Raw genomic sequence first — 19,273 nt, forward strand, 5'->3', positions numbered from 1 at the left:
TGACTCCACATTACACTACACAAACACACCCCTCACAGGAAACAAAACAAAAGGCGCCAAGACCAGCAACAACCAGTTCTGAAGAATGCCAATAACAGGCCGAAACATGTTAACCAGGTACAGTAAAATTTAACACGAGAAATACATAATATAATACATATTGCGATGAGAATTTTAATTTTCTGAGTTGGGACATGCCTTTTAACTGGGATGTAGATGTAAGCCTACATTTTTTTTAATTAATGGCGGGTAATTGGCTCTTCGTCATTCATCATTACATACACAAAATAAATTACAGTATTATTCGCATATTATACCCCCTTTTTCTAGTTTTAATGCAAAAATTATTAGGTTTTTATATATATGTAGATAAAAGCAGTAAGGAGATAAAGTTTTTTTTTTTTTAAGATTTCACTTTCTCTTTTGGACGTTATAGCGACAAGAATTTGTTTCTGATTTCTCCAATATCGAGTCATATTGGCTCGCACTGAAAAGTGGCGATCAGCAGCTTTCACTCCATTTTTCTCCACAAAGTCGATCACATTCAATTTAAATGATACAAAATAACTCCCTCGCTTGATGTTCAATTGTACATTCACAAGTGACACTGATCTCTTTCTCTGAATAACTGACTTCTGAAGTATGGTAGGCGAAAACCGATACCATCAGTAGAAGAAGAAAAGAAATGTCTTTGTCCACCACAAATTTCACCACGACCTGGCAGGGGATTGGAGCCGGGCCACCTGGATAGAGACCAGCGTGCCAGATGCTTCAGCCAAATACGCGGCTATAGGTTATAGAACTAGATTGTTCGTGAATAACTTCATTACTCTCATGATGCATTTCTAATGGAGCGAGGTGAATAGGTCAACAGAGAGGGAATGAGATTATACAAGTCCTTACGTCCAGTTGAGTGGTGTCAGCGTTGGTGTTCTATGTTTCTCCGCAGCTTCACTGACCTTTGCCGTGTTATAACAATATTTGTCCACGAAGTCTCTATTTGAAAACAGATTTTAACATTACAGCATGTGTTTACGTTCTTGTGACAATAGAAAAGCAGAGTAGCTATTTCAACTGCCGACACCGCTCAACGTTGCACAAACACTCATGAAATCCCCGACTCTTACGAAGATGCGTATCAACAGAAAGACAATGAGATGACAAACTGTAGAAAATGTTGTACATCATCCAAGAGATATCTAAACCTCAATGCAGTTTTACGTGAAACATGGTACTTATAGCCATTCATTTTCTATTTCGATATACAGTATTTGTAAAATTATCATCCATATTCTAAGATTGGGTCGTTCATACGAAACCCAGCCGTCTCTATTAGAAACAAAGAAATCAAACTCCCCATTTAATTGGCATTCTCGCAACGATTGTTAATACACTTCTCCCACTGTATTTTTCTCTGTTGTGTTTATTACTATTTTAATTAATTTTGTTTATTTATTGTGGTAAAGTTAAGGCCATCAGGCTTTTCCCCCCACGCCACCAGAAATACAAATACAACACAACAGAAATAAAAAAATCACACTATAAAGTAAAACCACAAAAATAATACACAGGTTGCAGTTACACAAACTTACAATGAGTGATTAGGTATCATAATTAATAATAATAATAATCATCATTATCACCATCATCATCATAATCAGCCACATGGTTTAAGTCTTGTTTGGCTCGATCCGGTCTCATGAAGTATATAAATTTTAAAATTGTTGAAGCCATCTTTTCCTGGGTCTACATATGTTTCGTTTACCAGTTGGTCTGTAGTTGAATATTAATTTAGGAATACGGTCTGGACTCATTCTTTCAACGTGTTGCTTCCATTTATTCCTATATTCTATGAGTTTTTCAATTAAATTGAATATATTCAGTTCTAGTCTGATGTCTTCATTGCGTTTCTTGTCTAAGAGAGTATATCCTGCTATACTCCTCAAAAATCTCATTTCTATCACCTCGATTCTTTGTTCTTCGGATTTAGTAAGAGTCCAGAATTCAGAGCCGTAAGGCAACATAGGGACTGCCATAACTTTATAAAATTTTAACCTTGTTTCTTTGCTAGTGTATTTTAAAGTTCTTTTTATTATCCCACAGAAATAATTAAATTTGTTTATTTTATTTGTAAAATCTTCTTTTTTTGCATATGAGATATTGCAGCCCAGATAATTAAAAGTATTAATTTGTTCTATTATTCTTCACATTCAACACGATTTTGGCTCTAATTGTTTCTAATCCTCTAAAGGCTAACACTTTTGTTTTAGTAGCCGATATATTTAAGCTATTTTATTTGCTAATTTTGTTTAATTTAAATATTGCCATTTGTAGGTCATCTTCAGAAGCACAAATTAAAACCTGATCATTGGCAAAAGTATCGTATCTAAGTTTATGTTAATTAACGGAAATAAACAAGAAACTTGGAATTTTAATTTACAATAGAAAACAAATCGGCGCTTCCAGCAATATCTAAAAACCATGATATAAGACAAAATTTTCCAATTTAATTTTGAATTGTGATAAAGACTTGCAGTGGCTGATATCATTAGATAACGAATTCCAGAGGCGAGGTATTTCTGCAGTGTAGGAGGATGAGTATAAAGACGTTCTGTGATGAGGGATAGGAAGAACTGATTGATGCCGGTTTCGAAGAGTTGTAAGAAATTGAAAGTGCGATAGAAGATACTGTAATTCGATATTGTGATACCAGGTGAAGGATAAGACAAAGATTAAGATAAAGATGGCCTATTGTGTCCCATGAAGGGCAAAGGCCTCCTTAAATAAGGGAAAGCTCTATTTGCCTAACGGGATGAGCTAGTTCACGTTAGACGTGATATTTAAGTCTAAGAACTTGAATTTCTTTAACAATGATTCTCTCACTGCCTTACACAACACCCTGTCTACGCACAAATGTCTCTCGAGTAGTTTCCACTTTCTTCTGTCTCTTGCCTCTCTGGACCATTGTTGACCTGCCTGTTCTTTGAAGAAGTCTGCCCATCTGCGCCGAGGTGTGCCCTGAAGTCTTCCTATACGGGGGTCCCACATGGTAGCCTGGCCACGTGTCCACCCCATTTCCATTTGGATGTAATACCGTCTTCATAAAACCCCTGTAGCCTGAAGGTGAACCATTGTCTAACAGCATTTTTCATCGCTTCATCCGGTGGAAATGTGGGTTCCCTTTAGGCTTTTCCTTCAAATCTCCAAAAATATGGAAATCGCATGGAGATAAATCTGGGCTGTACGGGGCTTGTTAATCTGGCAGTGTAAAGGCTAGTCCACAATAAGCCGGGAACGAGAATCAGAATGAGAACGGGAAGAGAAATGTGTAGTTAAAAGGGCCAGATGATGATTTTCCTGTGATTTGTTTAGGAATATGTGTCCGTTTTATAATGTTAACTTTTATAAACTGAAATTGGTATAAGGCAGACGTGGCGAGAACGTGAATCGCGAGACATTGTGACTCGCAGTGACAGCTGTGCTTGCTTCTAACCTCCACCAACCCCCACCCTCTGGAGTCAAACTCCGTTCCATTTGTATTTGTCTCTGACCTGCGAGTGGCATATGTTTCTCTCGAAACCAGGTATTAAAGTTCCAAGTAGGCTGCATTTTTTGCTGTCAATATGATGAGAATATTAAATGTGTGATTTGTTCACAAGTATTACGAGGAAAACGGTTGTATAACATAAAACGGCATTATACTGCATGTTACTGAAGAAACATTAAAAGGTTAAGTGTTATTGTCATCACCATCATCATCATCATCATCATCATCATCATCTCTGTACCTCGACACTTTTTCAGCAGGTGTAAGAATAATGCGGTTAGCTCTTCAATTTGAACTCACTGATTTACTTTGTAATGTCAAATGAAAGCTAGATGTAAGGACTTGACAAATGTTGAACTTTCAAATCTTTGCCAAAAAATAAATATCCGAAGCTTCGTTCTTTCGCTTGCTCTGTTTAAGCCATGTTAGTTACAACTTACGTTTGTGAAAAATTATTTTCAACAATTAAAACCGTAAAAACCAAGTTTAGATCACGACTGACAGACGAATACCTTCGTGATCAACTACGACTGGCAATAAGTGACATAATTCCTGATTTTGAAACTTTGTCGCAGAGATATTCTGAAGACAGTTAATTTTAGGTTGTGATATTGTTAATTTCTTTCATCGTTACATGCACTAAACATTAGTTTGTAGCCTTGTACTGAATAAAATTATATTTAAGTGCTTGACGTAAGGAAAATGAAAATCCGTTAATAAGTCAGACAGTTGTTTCACTTCCCCTTCGGATGTCCGCTCCCTCCATAGGTGCTATGCACGTTGCAGGTTACACAGTGGCTCGGCGCACGATTACATTTTCGCCACCGCTGATATAAGGTGAGAGAAAGGGTTAAGTGAAGCATACAATGCTATTCGAATGACATTTAAAATTAATAGAAACTTTACAATTCTTGGAAAATACTCACCCTTCCAACTCGTCCATCAGTAGTGTCTACTCCAGTTAATGCCGCCATCGATTCAAAGTTCTCGGAACGGCATACCTCCACTCAAATACTACTACCTCAGCGGCCACACATGAGCTTGAAGTCAACGTCACTGGGGACATGAAAACCATTACTGGATTAGTTTATTGAAGTTCTAGTAGAAATTTAAGAAATATTTTTATCATTACCATCAGCATACTATGATCTATCTTGCCACTTCGTTCTCAACTTGGGGTTTAGAAAATTGCGGAAATTCGTTTATGTTTGGTTAACAAGTTGTAATTTGGCTCTAACACAATGCTTTTCCATTCAGGCGGCTCGGATCCTATCCAGGCCCAGTGGTGTGCAAAGTAGACACTGCAGAATTCATCTCGATGTACTCCTTTTTCTATCTTTCATTGCACCACCACACTCCATCTCCTCCTTATTTTATCTTTCATAGTCGGATTGAAATCTATGTGATAGTACGAGTCTCTGAAGTTGATGTACAGAGTGAGTCAGGAGGAAAGGTAGCCTACATGGTTTGAGGGTTGATAATATTGATGAGTCTAAACAAAAAAAAAAGTTTATATGAACATATGTCCTGTTTCGGAGAAAACTAATGGAAACAATGAGGAACGGCGTTATACTACAATGAACATCTCGGAAAAGGGCTCTACTAATAATAATTATTTCTAACAAAATGACTTTCAGAATAACCGTAACAGACAGAAATAAAAATAAAGATTTGGAACCAAAAGTCATGACACACACAATAATATAAACAACAATATGAATTATAATATAAATACTTACTTACTGGCTTTTAAGGAACCCGGAGGTTCATTGCCGCCCTCACATAAGCCCGCCATTGGTCCCTATCCTGAGCAAAATTAATCCATTCTCTATCATCATATCCCAACTCCCTCAAATCAATTTTAATATTATCTTCCCATCTACGTCTTGGCCTCCCTAAAGGTCTTTTTCCCTCCGGTCTCCCAACTAACACTCTAAATGCATTTCTGGATTCGCCCATACGTGATACATCCCCTGCCCATTTCAAACGTCTGGATTTAATGTTCCTAATTATGTCAGGTGATGAGTACAATGCGTGCAGTTCTGTGTTGTGTAACTTTCTCCATTCTCCTATAACTTCATTCCTCTTAGCCCCAAATATTTTCCTAAGAATCTTATTCTCAAACATCCTTAATCTCTGTTCCTTTCTCAAAGTGAGAGTCCAAGTTTCACAACCATACAGAACAACCGATAATATAAATGTTTTATAAATTCTACCTTTCAGATTTTTCGACAGCAGACTGGATGATAAAAGTTTCTCAACCGAATAATAACAGACATTTCCCAAATTTATTGTGTGTTTAATTTCCTCCCGAGTATCATTTATATTTGTTACTGTTGCTCCCAGATATTTGAACTTCTCCACCTCTTCAAAAGATAAATTTCCAATTTTTATATTGCCATTTCGTACAATATTCTCGTCACGAGACATAATCATATACTTTGTCTTTTCGGGATTTACTTCCAAACCTATCTCTTTACTTGCTTCCAGTAAAATTCCCGTGTTTTCCCTAATCGTTTGTGGATTTTCTCCTAACATATTCACGTCATCCGCATAGACAAGCAGCTGATGTAACCCGTTCAATTCCAAACCCTCTCTGCTATCCTTGACTTTCCTAATGGCATACTCTAGAGCAAAGTTGAAAAGTAAAGGTGATAGTGCATCTCCTTGCTTTAGCCCACAGTGAATTGGAAACGCATCTGACAGAAACTGACCTATACGATCTCTGCTGTACGTTTCACAACAAAAATAAAATAATTAGGAAGCAGACAAACTCAACATTTAGAAAATTAAACTACAAATTCAATTTCATATCCTGGAATTTTCATGACAAACTGAAACTTTTTTGAAGTGGGGACCACTTTTTTAAGTTGGAACAGTTCCGCGGACCACCTCACTTTTATTCCCGTTGAAAGCAATTTCATAATATTTGTCGTATATTTTAATACCAGTATACTTATGTTTTAAAATAGAATTAATTCATTAATTAAAATTAATTACATTAAATTAACTATATTAGTATTAACTAATTAAGCTAATGTTAGTAAAAGAAAATTCATTTTGTTTCTTTAATAATTCAAGGCAATTAGAGTTAGGATAATCTTTAACTTTTTAATGAAAAAATATAAATACATGTTGGTACTCATATTAATGAGATGGTTGAGCCTGCCGATTCTTGCACAGTTGTTCTATATTTGGACGTATGCTGCTAAGCTTAAGTCAGAGATCTTCACATAGGGCCTACATCGAGTCGATTTCGATAGCCTACTTTGTTTTTATTAGAGTTAGTGATGAAAACCCTTTCTCACACAGATACGTAGAAGCAAACTGAATTATAATCTCTAAATCACCAATGTACAGTTCACTGTATTCTCTTTTCACTTGTGATGAGGTCCAGAAATTAACCATACCTTCCGCTTGGAATTTCATTTTAAGTCCCATGCCATTCGAGAGTTGAATTAACTGTTCTCTTTCACTCAATGAAAGTTTGTTAGTTTCAATATCGCAATGAAAGTGATCACGAACCCATGAAAATTCGTCATATTTACTGGAAAATAAGTTTCAAAGTGTAACGTCAGAGTTGTATTATTGATGTACGACGTACAGTACATGATCATTTCAATGTGCAGACTGGATGTCGGCAAAACTATTAACAAAATCATCAATACATCAAAAAGTTCGGTCCTCTGTTATGAATTTGGGTGGTCCCTGGCTGGGTTACAGGCGCGGCGCCAGATGTGCAGGAAAATACCACATTCATAGTGCTCTAAATCTCTCTATTGTTGTTGAGAGTAGAGTGGGAAGTTGGTGGAAATATAGGGTAATACAGTTCATAAAATGTCAGTACTGGGAGACAAAGTGAAAGGTGATTGGCATGTGTCATTTCCAAGAGATTTTCAGCTTTAGAGTGATACACAATTCGTTTGAATTTTATTTTTTCTTCTGCATTTTTTGAAGGACCACAAGGGCATACATCGAGGATCACAGGCGGTCCGCGGACCATAGTTTGAGAAACGCTGACTTAGACCATCAAGATCAACCCACTTCAGTAATGCCGATTACTTCTAGAAGTAGAATAATTGTGTTATTCATATCTCAAAATGTTAGTAGACATATAACGGACAAATACGTGGAAAATAAAAAATAAATGGAGAAAAATGAAAAAAAAAAAATGAAAATTCAACTGTGGGGTAATTGTATTAACCCCTTGGTAGCAGGAGGGTTAATATATGTCTACCTAGTAAAGTAATTTATAGTCACAAAGCATGCTATTGGAAATCAATACTTTGTATTTCTCTTTTATCAATAGAATACAGGTGCGCTAGATTTAAAGCTAGCAATTACAGTTATTATACTATATTTCTTTCCTTCCTTTCCCCTTTTTGTTCTCTTTATCAGCCGATGAATTTATTATCATAGCCTTTTTATCGTAAATTTTATTTAATTTTCGTATTTCTTTTCTTTTTTTATTATTTTATTACATTCCATTTTGATATATTCTTCCTTACGTTTTTTCATATTAACCATTTGTACTAAATGAGCTGCTTTCACTATATTCCAATGTATTTTACTTTCTTTCTTTATTATGGTATTATTTTCATGTTGTTTAGTGTCGATTTATTATGCTATTATTATTTCTCTTTGTAATATGTTAGTATTCCGTTCTTTAACTTTTTGTTAAATTTTAACTGCTTGTATAGGCCTACTTTGTGACCTGGTAGAGTGTAAGAGAAGGCCCTATGGCCTTAACTCTGCCAGTATAAATAAAGAATTATTATTATTATTATTATTATTATTATTATTATTATGGGGGAGAGATAATTTAACTTGTAAATACTGTTCAAAATAGCTTTAATGAAATAGTTTAACTTAGCTGTGATTTACATACTTCATAAATAATTACATTTCCCTACAGTGGTGGCAAATTTAACACCTTTCTTGCAGAAGTAAAATGTAGGGTAGAAAAATATTCCGGTAGCCGCGCTTTAAATACTACATAAATCACTGGTGCAGAGGAACATTTATCAACGCCGCGCAAGGGCGGGTCTATGACATCCTGTCCTCTCTCCTTTGATAAAATTCTGGGCGAAGAAAGCGTAGAACTCGACACCAAAGAAGAAAAAACTCCCGTATCGCATTCGACCTATTCAAAGAAGAGCACAATACTTTGTCAAATTTATTTAATTTCCGGTTATGTTCGAATATCCGGTCTAAGATCAACATCTCGTTTATAGAAAATCTTGAAAAGAAAGTTAGATTTTGAATTCTTTGCACAATTTTGTCATACTCTAGAATTCTTATCAGGTTGCTACAGACTCCGAGTACATCTTGCAATACTTAGGTACAAAAACGAAGTGCTTTGTAAATCTGAAGAACAAGACAAATCCGTGACTTGCATTCTGTTAGACAGTCCTCTGCTCTGGAGGAAAAGAAAAACTACAATACAGAATGAACCATAAGTAAAGTAATTAATTTCAAGGGTTATTCTTTGAAATATTTCTAACAAAAATGTTTAACACAATTTTGATCGTTTTTGCTTCCTTTCCAAAATAAAAATTGTTTTATATGAAACATTTCATACCGTGTTTTGGGAAGGTCATTAATTTAATTCCCAGTATGCTCAGTCAATTTAAGAGAGCAGTATATTCTTATAATAAATGATTGAAATAATTTAAATTTGTTCTTTCTATATGCAGAAATTTGATCCGAACAAATGTAACATTGTAAAATTCCTTCGCAGAACGAAAAGTTACATTTGTTCGAATGAAATTTTTATACATTTAAAGGATAAAGATTAAATTCTTCACATCACTTATTATCATAATTGACTCTTAAATTGACTGAGCATATTGGGAATTAAATCAATGGCTTTCCGAAAATATGCTATGAAATCTTTGATATAAAACAGTTTCTATCTCCAAAAGGAAACAAAATACCAGAAAAATTGCATGAAACTTCTTTGTTTTAAATTTCTCAAAGAATAACCTCCTGAAATTAATGACATTGCTGGGATAAGGGATGACGTACCGTACATCCTGTTTCTGTGTATTTCCCACAGTTCTAGTGTTCAGTGTTCTGTTACGGAGTGCAACGTACACGATAGCTATGATGGCATTCCACAAAAAATCAATATGGCTTGCGCATCATACAATGTAAGCAGGGTTTAGAAAAATAGCTTGCGCATCATACAATGTAAGCAGTGTTTAGAAAAATAGCTTGTGCATCATACAATGTAAGCAGGGTTTAAAAAAATGGCCTGTGTATCATACAATGTAAGCAGGGTTTAGAAAAATAGCTTGCGCATCATACAATGTAAGCAGGGTTTAGAAAAATAGCATGCGCATCATACAATGTAAGCAGTGTTTAGAATAATAGCTTGCGCATCATACAATGTAAGCAGTGTTTAGAATAATAGCTTGAGCATCATACAACGTAAGCATGATTTAGAAAATAGCTTGCGCATCATACAATGTAAGCAGGGTTTAGAAAAAATAGCTTGCGCATCATACAACGTAAGCATGATTTAGAAAATAGCTTGCGCATCATACAATGTAAGCAGGGTTTAGAATAATAGCTTGCGCATCATACAACGTAAGCATGATTTAGAAAATAGCTTGCGCATCATACAATGTAAGCAGTGTTTAGAATAATAGCTTGCGCATCATACAACGTAAGCATGATTTAGAAAATAGCTTGCGCATCATACAATGTAAGCAGTGTTTAGAATAATAGCTTGCGCATCATACAACGTAAGCATGATTTAGAAAATAGCTTGCGCATCATACAATGTAAGCAGGGTTTAGAAAAATAGCCTGCGTATCATACAATGTAAGCAGGGTTTAGAAAAATAGCTTGCGCATCATACAATGTAAGCAGTGTTTAGAAAAATACCTTGCGCATCATACAATGTAAGCAGGGTTTAGAAAAGGAGCTCTAACATGGAAATCAAGCATTTACGGACCCATTGTTGTATATCCTTCAGACTACCAAGCGGGGTCAGAAGAGACCCCAAAGCAATTTTTTTTATTATTTTCATTTGAAAGCGGTATCTGTGCACATTGATACTTCTGGTTATTCTCAGATTGGTTTATGGTGCCATGTCTGTCGTGTTGGTTACATAAGTGTTCCATCCCTAACAGAATAATATTTATTTTTATTCAGTGGGGTCTCTGTTGACCCCTCTTGGTAGTTTGTGTTGTACAAAACTTTTGTCACCAGTTCATTTTCTTTGCCCATTGTTTTTGTTAGTAAGCCTTTCAGGCATCTCAGATTGTTTGTTCATTGTTGTTGAGAATTTGTATTCACTTTTATTTCAGTAGATTATTGGTTTAGATTGAGTTGTACACGATTACTCTTCGTGATACATAACAATGTTAGGAAGGAAAATATATACATCCATGGCGCTACTGCCCTTTGCACCAGCCGGCTGCTGGCCTCACGTCCACATGCCAAAGCAGAGGTGGACGATCATCCAACCAAAATGGAAGTATCGTGTGGTTAGCACGATGATCTCCCCAGTCATTATAGCTGGTTTGTGAAACCGGATTTTCTCAGATCTATCGTAGCTCCCTAAGTGCATCACAATGCTGGGTGGGCACCGGTCCCATATAGGCCTACTGGCCGAAATTTCATGAGAAAATTTCTTCCCCCATGAGGAATCTAATCAGCGCGCATTCCGTAACTCGAGTCCTAGGCAAGATGCCTTAGACCACAACGCCACGGCGGGGGACAGTAAAATATATGACATGCATAATCAGCAATATGTTGGTGAAGTGACTCATATGATACAGAGTGAGAGTGAAAATGAAGAAGTAGTTGATCTGTCAGAATTAGAAGAGAATAATAGAAGAGGTTCATGAAGTAGCAGATGAAATAGAAAATAGTGATACTGATGATGATGTTGGTGAAGATGAAAATGATGATATGCAGATTGATGAAAATTATATGAGTAAAAAAATGTCTTGGTCTAAAAGTTCAACAAAACCCACACGACGAACAGTTCAAAATATTGTTGTAGTGCCTCCGGTGCTTACATGTGCCTCTCAGAAAATTCAGACAATGAATGATGCTTTGAAGATATTTTTTGATGACAGTATTTGAAAAATTATAGTAGACTGTATTAATAAGAAAGGCACATGCTTTTCATGAGGAATGGAATACAAAGAATCCAGAAAAACAGCGACAATGGCTGCCAACAGATGTCGATGAAATGTATGCATTTTTGATAACCATGAGTATTTTGAAAGCTAAACGGGAGTCATAGAGTTCTTATGAACTGCAGAAACCATGTACAAAAGAGACATATTTCTTGCTGCAATATCTCTAACTCTGTTTAAGCATTTATCGACATTCATCAGATTTGATGACACTAGTACAAGAGATGAAAAGAGACGAAATGATAAACTGGCTGCTATCAGAGATGTCTTCAGTTTGTTTGTTGACCACTGTAAGTCTACCTACTGTAAGATGTGAATTAGGATTTTAGCTGAACAACTTGTTTCTTTCCGAGGACACTGCTCTTTCATTGTTTATATGAAATAAAAAGGTGGTAAGTAGGAAATGAAAATTTGGGTCCTGGTTGATGTAGAAACAAGTTACGCAATAAACTTCAACTGTACACTGGAAAAGAAGGGGCTGCTCCTGAAAAAAATCAATGTCAAAGAGGAGTGTTTGATCTAACCAGCTGCCTACATAGAGGATACGGCATTACGACAGATATTCTTTCTTACATCTATTCCACTTGCAAGTGAACTTTACAAGAAATATTTGACACTGTATGGAACAATGAGAAGGAATAGGCAAGGAATACCCAAGGTATTGTTGCCTAGCCCTAAAAGGGGGGTGTCGATGCTATGGACAAAATAGATACATACATTCAATGTTCTGGATCTTCGTATCGGGAGCACAGGGCCAAAACAAAAGAGCGCCATTTTGACCTATTTGCGGCCAAGGCCTTCACTTCTCTCCAGTTCTTCCCTAGATTTTTGGCTCCTTCTTGAATAGACCGCCGTCACGTTATCCTGGGTCTTCCTTTTCTCTTATTCCTCTGAGGATTCCATTCGAGTGCTTCTTTAGCAATGTTTCCTTCTGGGCGTCTCAGGGCATGTCCAATCCAGCACCATTTTCTTTTTTTTATCTCCAGATCAATGAGCTACTGTTGTATCTTCTTCCAAAGTAATGTATTCGAAATGACGTTCGGTCGCCATGCCCCCAATATATGCGTAAACAACGATTCACAAATGTTTGGAGTTTATGAGTGACATATTTTGTCACTTTCCATGTCTCACTGCCACAGAGAAGAATTGATTTTACGTTGCTCTCAAAGAAGCACGGTCTATGGACAAAATGGTAAATGAATATTCTGTCAAAACAACCACAAGACGATGACCTTATGTCTTATTTCTGAATATTGTCGACATTGGGTGTCTCAATGCTTATATAGTATGGAATGCGAAGAATCATTCCGAAAGTGAAACGACTTCAGCATCCCACAGGATTTCACAAACCAGCAATAACTGCAATGATATATCTTGTTTCTGAGCCAGAGCCTATGGAAAGAGAAGATGGTGACCCTCCAATCAAGCTATAAAAAGAAGCTGATGTCAGTTGTGCCCTAGAAAAACTGTCAGGAATGCTAGTGAATATTGTGAAATGTGTAAAAAAAAATGCATGTGCGAAACCCATATAAAGAAAATAACCAAAACACTGTGTCTTCCATGCAGTGAAACTGTGAAGTAGACTTCAGATGTGAAATTTATTACATAACTTTCTTCTGTTCAGTTCTACGTCCTATTTATTTTTTGTAAATATTTTTGCTCTTATTGTCAAAAGTATATCTGCCCTAAATTAGTTTGAACTTTTAATTTTAACTCACGGAAGAAATTGTGAAAAACTTGAATGCATGAATTCGAAATATGGAAAAGTTTAGTGGAGAAGGAAATTTCAATTAGGTTAGGGTAAAATTGGACATGTATTGTTTCCGAACTCATTGATTAAATATGTTGTATTTTCAAAATTCACGATATTTATAATTTTCTTTAAGTATTTTATTACATATTGTTTTCATTGTTCTTTATAAAGAAATTTCCCCTCGGGGACTTTGCTGACCCCGCTTGGTAGTTGGTGTTGGTCTTAGAGCTTGGTAGTCTGAAGGATATCATAGGAATGTTTTCCTAAAAATTTGACATATCATTTTGTTACATCCTGTATAAAACATTAATCTTATTTGATATTTATTTATACCAAATTACATAGAAGAATTAAAGAATCGTGTAACTATAGTTATATAATAATTTTTATGCATTTTTGCGACATATATTTTAATATCTCTTCATGAATTACCATTAAAATTTCCATTTCTAAGACACATTGCTTTTCCTCTCGTTACATACGTTTTTGTATTAATTCTTAAAGCTCTAATTTTCATTAAGATGGCATAAAGAAGGAAACGTGTTGCTGGTTAATAACAAGAGTGCAGTCCTCCAGTAATGACTTTCTCTTTGCGTTTTGTGTAGAACAGGTATAAGTTAGAGAGTTATGAATATATACCTTTCAGCTGCCGTAAGAGTTTTGGAGTTCTGTTTCTTCGTCACTGAAATTTTGGTCATAGAAAGGCAACATTTCAGAGCAACAATTTTGTTAATGTATATGTCTCGTCACATTATAAGAGTCATTCTCGAGTTTCGAAGCAATTCCTGTCCATGGCAAATATCACTACTATGTTTCATGTTTATTATATAAATTGAATTTCAAAATAATCAGTAGAACACGAGAACAATTGGGACAACATTTTAATTGTGCTTCAAAACATTATACATATTCATTCATTCATTCATTCATTCATTCATTCATTCATTCATTCATTCATTCATTCATTCACTCACTCACTCACTCATTGATTTATTTATTTATTTATTTATTTATTTATTTATTTATTTATTTATTTATTTCAATAAGGTAGTTGAAGTACTTATAAATAAAAATTGTCCACAACCATAAAATTGACATAATATCGCTTTAGTGCCTCATAGATGATGGGACGATTCAGATGCTCTTCTTTGGAAACTAACTCCTAGTAAATTAGTACCAAACGTGGACACTTCACATGCTTATTCTATGAAACTTAAACTTAGAAATGAGTCGTAGAATATTGATGTCCTTGGTGTTACTTAATATGACTATGGCAATTTATATACTGTATTTGCAATTTGTTTCTACTGTAGAGTGTGCTGTTATCAGAGCATATTCCTCCTATACATATAGCTGAAAAGAAAAAGAAATGTTTTACAATGTGTAATTGTGCTTCAAGTGTTGCATATATAAAGGTAGGGTAGGTTAATTGTATGTTTTTTGAGTTGCTTAGTACTTTGACAGTAATAATAATACTGAAATGTCAATTACTTTTTTAGTAAATGTACAAATGTACAATTGTTCCTTTGTTTATATATTTTATACAGGGATTTTTAAAATTATAAAAAATCTAAACATAATAAAATATACCCAGAGTTGCTGTCATTTGTGTTACCCTAAAATAGGAACTCAAATGTCGGCCTGGTTGGCGCAGTTGGCATAGCGCTGGGCTTCTATGCCCGAGGTTGCGGGTTCGATCCCGAGCCAGGTCGATGGCATTTAAGTGTGCTTAAATGCGACAGACCTATGTCAGTAGATTTACTGGCATGTAAAAGTGCTCCTGAGGAGCCAAATTCCGGCACACCGGCGACGCTGATACAACCTCGGTAGTTGCGAGCGTCGTTAAATAAAACATAACTTTTAACATCTGGAACCAGAATGACTCGGTAACACCAGTCGTATTAACATTTCAATTAAATGCTCTGATAAGTATCAAAAGTGTGTACAATAAACCAGTTTACTTAAACTGAAATGTTTCAAGTAATCTGGGGAATTTATAATCCTGTAGTGCTCGGGAAAAGTGGCACAAGTCAAAAATTTTAATTTTATAGGTGAGGGAAAAAACTGTCTTCACACTGGTTTATGTCGATTTGATTTCCTTCTGTATGAATTATTGTAATGGGAGAAATACTTATGTTTCTTTTCCCAAGCGAGCAGATGTTCCCTAAGTTGTCAATAAATTAATAAAAAATGTTTGTGGAAAATGACTTATGCCACTTTTCCTAAGCATTGCAGAATTTTTCATTTCTGATCTTTTCTATTGCTGCGAACTCAGAGAATGACCCATAAAATGGCGCTCCGAATTCTTAGTTTTAAAATAAATATCTACTTTTAATGGAAATATGTAATTAAAAAAATATATTTTTTTTTCCAAGTCCCATTAAGATTTGAAAGTGACTCCTGATTTGTTAACTGCTTATTTCATCTATGTCATGCATTCTACCCTCTGAATTATTTCTCAGTTAGAAACATGATTGGAATACTCAGATGGTTCTTTAACAGGGAATATAATTTGTACATTTTTCTCTACTCGATGTAGAGTACCCATAGTTACCCATTATAAATAAGCTTTTCATTGTCTGGTTTAGTTTTCTTTAACCCCATTTCGCTATGCATAGCCTAAATTAAATTTCCGATGATGTCTCACAATGACAATATACAGGGTGTTTCCGGGCTAGTGTTACTAACATTCAGGGATGATGGGGAAGGACACATGTATCAATTTGAGATAAGGAACTCTGCTCCGGAAATGACTGAGTCGAAAGTTATAAACGAAAATAGTTGTGTCGAAATGAAATAATTTTATTCCTCTGCACACCTTATTTATATGTATTTATCTGTACATCTTACACATACTGTATTCATCTGACGTTGTTTACGTTGTCAGTTTACAGCATTCCGTTCAGTGCGCTTTCTGAGGGATGGGGACAGGAACCTACAGTAAAGCAATGCAGATAGCGTAATGTGTAAAGGACATAGTCGGTCTTGATATGCACGTCTATAGATAGAAGTGTATGTGTACAAGTTGCAGTGTCCAGTCAATCAGTCCTAGTGAAATGGAGGAGTACACGAGAGCGGAATATGCAGATCTCATTTTCGAATATGGATGAGCTAATGGGAACAGTAGACAAGCTCACAGATTATATCGGGGCAAGTACCCACGTAGGAGACATCCGGGCCCATACCATCTTTCTACGACTGTTCCAAAGGTTAAGGGAAGGAGGGCACGTGGTGCGAAATTACAATTCCATTTCCACACAACTATTTTTGCTTATAACTTTCGACTCAGTCATTTCCGGACCAGGGTTCCTTATCTCAAATTGATACATATGTCCTTCCCCATCATCCCTGAAAGTTAGTAACACCGGCTCGGAAACACACTGTATATGTTAAATAATTGGACATATATTTAAACCCCTGATGAGATCATTGATGTCATCATACTTTCATCAGGTCGTTTTTAAAGTCATCAAAAGTCCTATGAAAATCAGAAGTGTTCATGAGATCGTTCATGAAATTCATCGTTCTTAATCAGACCAGTTTCATTCTGAGTCTGACGGGTCTGATGGATTATAGTTGCGAGGTTTGTCATTGGCTGCCCCTTGTTGACTTAACCGACGGCCGCAGATGCCCGTGATACCTACGTTAATTGTGTTAGCACACGAGTTGCTATTCATAGTACTGTAGTATGTTCTTGTGTAAACGTTAATAAACTTTATATGAATCGGAAACTTCACCTGAAAGTGGAGACACTGTACTTCCAATTAATGCAAACTGGAAAAGTAAATATTGAGACATATCATAGTTACTTAGCTTCATTTCAGAACTTCCCACCTTGAATAATTAGACGTCCCGAGGACACGATTTGTGGTGGGGGGGGGAAACACATCAATTTACTTTTTGAGGAGGAATTTCAAAACAATTGCTGATTCAATTTTCTGTTTCTCTTTCTGTTTTGACAGCCTTTTTGCGTCTTCCTCCTCAGATTTTGACAGAGCCCGTTTCCTTGCTTTAAAAGAAAAAGAATCACGATACTGGCTTCAAGCCTTACCTTCTTCCATCATAGGCACCTTAATGGATAATACGTCCTTTAAGATTGCTATTGCCTTCAGGGTTGGCGTTGAAATTAGTTTTCCACACAAATGTATTTGTGGTGCAGATGTCGATTCTTCTGGCCTCCATGGATTAAGTTGCTAAAAAATTCTGGACGATTTTCCAGACATGTCATGATTAACGACATCATTAAAAGGGCCCTAATTTCCTACCGTCCTGGAACCCAATGGCATAAATCTTTCCGATGGCAAACATCCAGATGGCTTAACTTTAACACCATGGTCTAAAGGCAAATCACTTTTATAGGATGTCACTTGTTATAACACCTTCGCTTCTTCTTAGTTGCCCAAAACTTCCAAACTCGCTGGATCAGCCGCTGCATCTGCTGTGACAATTAAACACAATAAATATCTCGATCTTCTGGATCGATATAATTTTTTCGTTATCGCCGTAGAATCTGTGGGCCCATGGTGTTTCGAGGCGAAGTTGTTAACTTCTGATATCGGCAAGTATTTATCAGCACTTAACGGTAACTCTCGCTCTACGGCTTTCCTCCGCCAAATAATTAGTATTGCCATTCAACGAGGGAACGCTATAAGTGTTACGGGGACTTTTCCAGAATCGAAATCATTGGAAGGAATATTTTATTTCGTGTAGAGCTGTAGACAGTTTTTCGCATCCTTTAATTTTGTTGCTAATTTCTAGTTTGTCCCTTACTCAATTATTTAATTTAAATTTCAAAATTGAATTAAATTTTATTTTGTACAAGACAGTTTGCTATGTTTTTAGATAATATTGTTCTAAATTAAAGCATTAGGTAAAATTGTTAAGTAGGATAAAACCACTCTGTGAATTATTATTGTTACAATATTGTGTTGTTAGTTGTAATTACATTACCTCTAATTTGTCATGAGAATACCCATTTGAGCATAATAGTCTTAGCTATAGTATAATTATGTTGGTGTATCTATGTTCTCTTAATGTTATGTACAAATAAAAGTATTAATTTTTGTTAAAATATAAAAAAAATTATAACAAATATATAGGCTATACAAGGACTTTTTAACTTCGCTCTAGAATATGCCATTAGGAAAGTTCAGGATAACACAGAGGGTTTGGAATTGAACGAGTTACATCAACTTCTTGTCTATGCGGATGACGTGAATATGTTAGGACAAAATCAACAAACGATTAGGGAAAAAGCGGAAATTCTACTTGAAGCAAGTAAAGCGATATGGTTGGAAGTAAATCCCGAAAAGACTAAGTATATGATTATGTCTCGTGATCAGAATATTGTACGAAATGGAACTATAAACGTTGGAGATTTATCCTCCGAAGAGGTGGAAAAATTCAAATATCTTGGAGCAACAGTAACAAATATAAATGACACTCGGGAGGAAATTAAACGCAGAATAAGTATGGGATATGCGTGTTATTATTCGGTTGAGAAGCTTTTGTCATCTAGTCTGCTGTCAAAAAATCTGAAAGTTAGAATTCATAAAACAGTTATATTACCAGTTTTTGTGTGTGTCTGTGAAACTTGGACTCTCACTTAGAGAGAGGAACTGAGATTGAGGGTGTTTGAGAATAAGATACTTGGGAAAATATTTGGGGCTAAGAGGGGTGAAGTTACAGGAGAATGGAGAAAGTTACACAACGCACAACTGCACGAATTGTATCCTTCACCTGTCATAATTAGGAAAATTAAATCCAGACGTTTGAGATAGGCAGGGCATGTAGCACGTATGGGCGAATCCAGAAATG

General features: G+C 35.8%; 1 protein-coding gene and 1 long non-coding RNA gene across 5 annotated transcripts in view; one reads left to right on the forward strand and one right to left on the reverse strand.

Annotated features, from left to right (window-relative positions):
* Positions 1 to 19,273, forward strand: part of LOC138697839 (atrial natriuretic peptide receptor 1-like) — a 2,249,689-nt gene that overhangs the window by 1,381,846 nt on the left and 848,570 nt on the right. The gene's annotated exons all lie outside the window — the stretch shown is intronic.
* Positions 1 to 19,273, reverse strand: part of LOC138697842 (uncharacterized) — a 434,418-nt gene that overhangs the window by 298,788 nt on the left and 116,357 nt on the right. For both annotated transcript variants that reach the window (XR_011331625.1, XR_011331624.1), the window contains one exon: positions 4,474 to 4,603. This is a non-coding gene — a long non-coding RNA (uncharacterized lncRNA). The remainder of the gene's footprint in view (positions 1 to 4,473; positions 4,604 to 19,273) is intronic.

Source organism: Periplaneta americana, chromosome 4 (genome assembly GCF_040183065.1).
Source record: "Periplaneta americana isolate PAMFEO1 chromosome 4, P.americana_PAMFEO1_priV1, whole genome shotgun sequence".
NCBI classification, from domain to species: Eukaryota; Metazoa; Arthropoda; class Insecta; order Blattodea; family Blattidae; genus Periplaneta; species Periplaneta americana.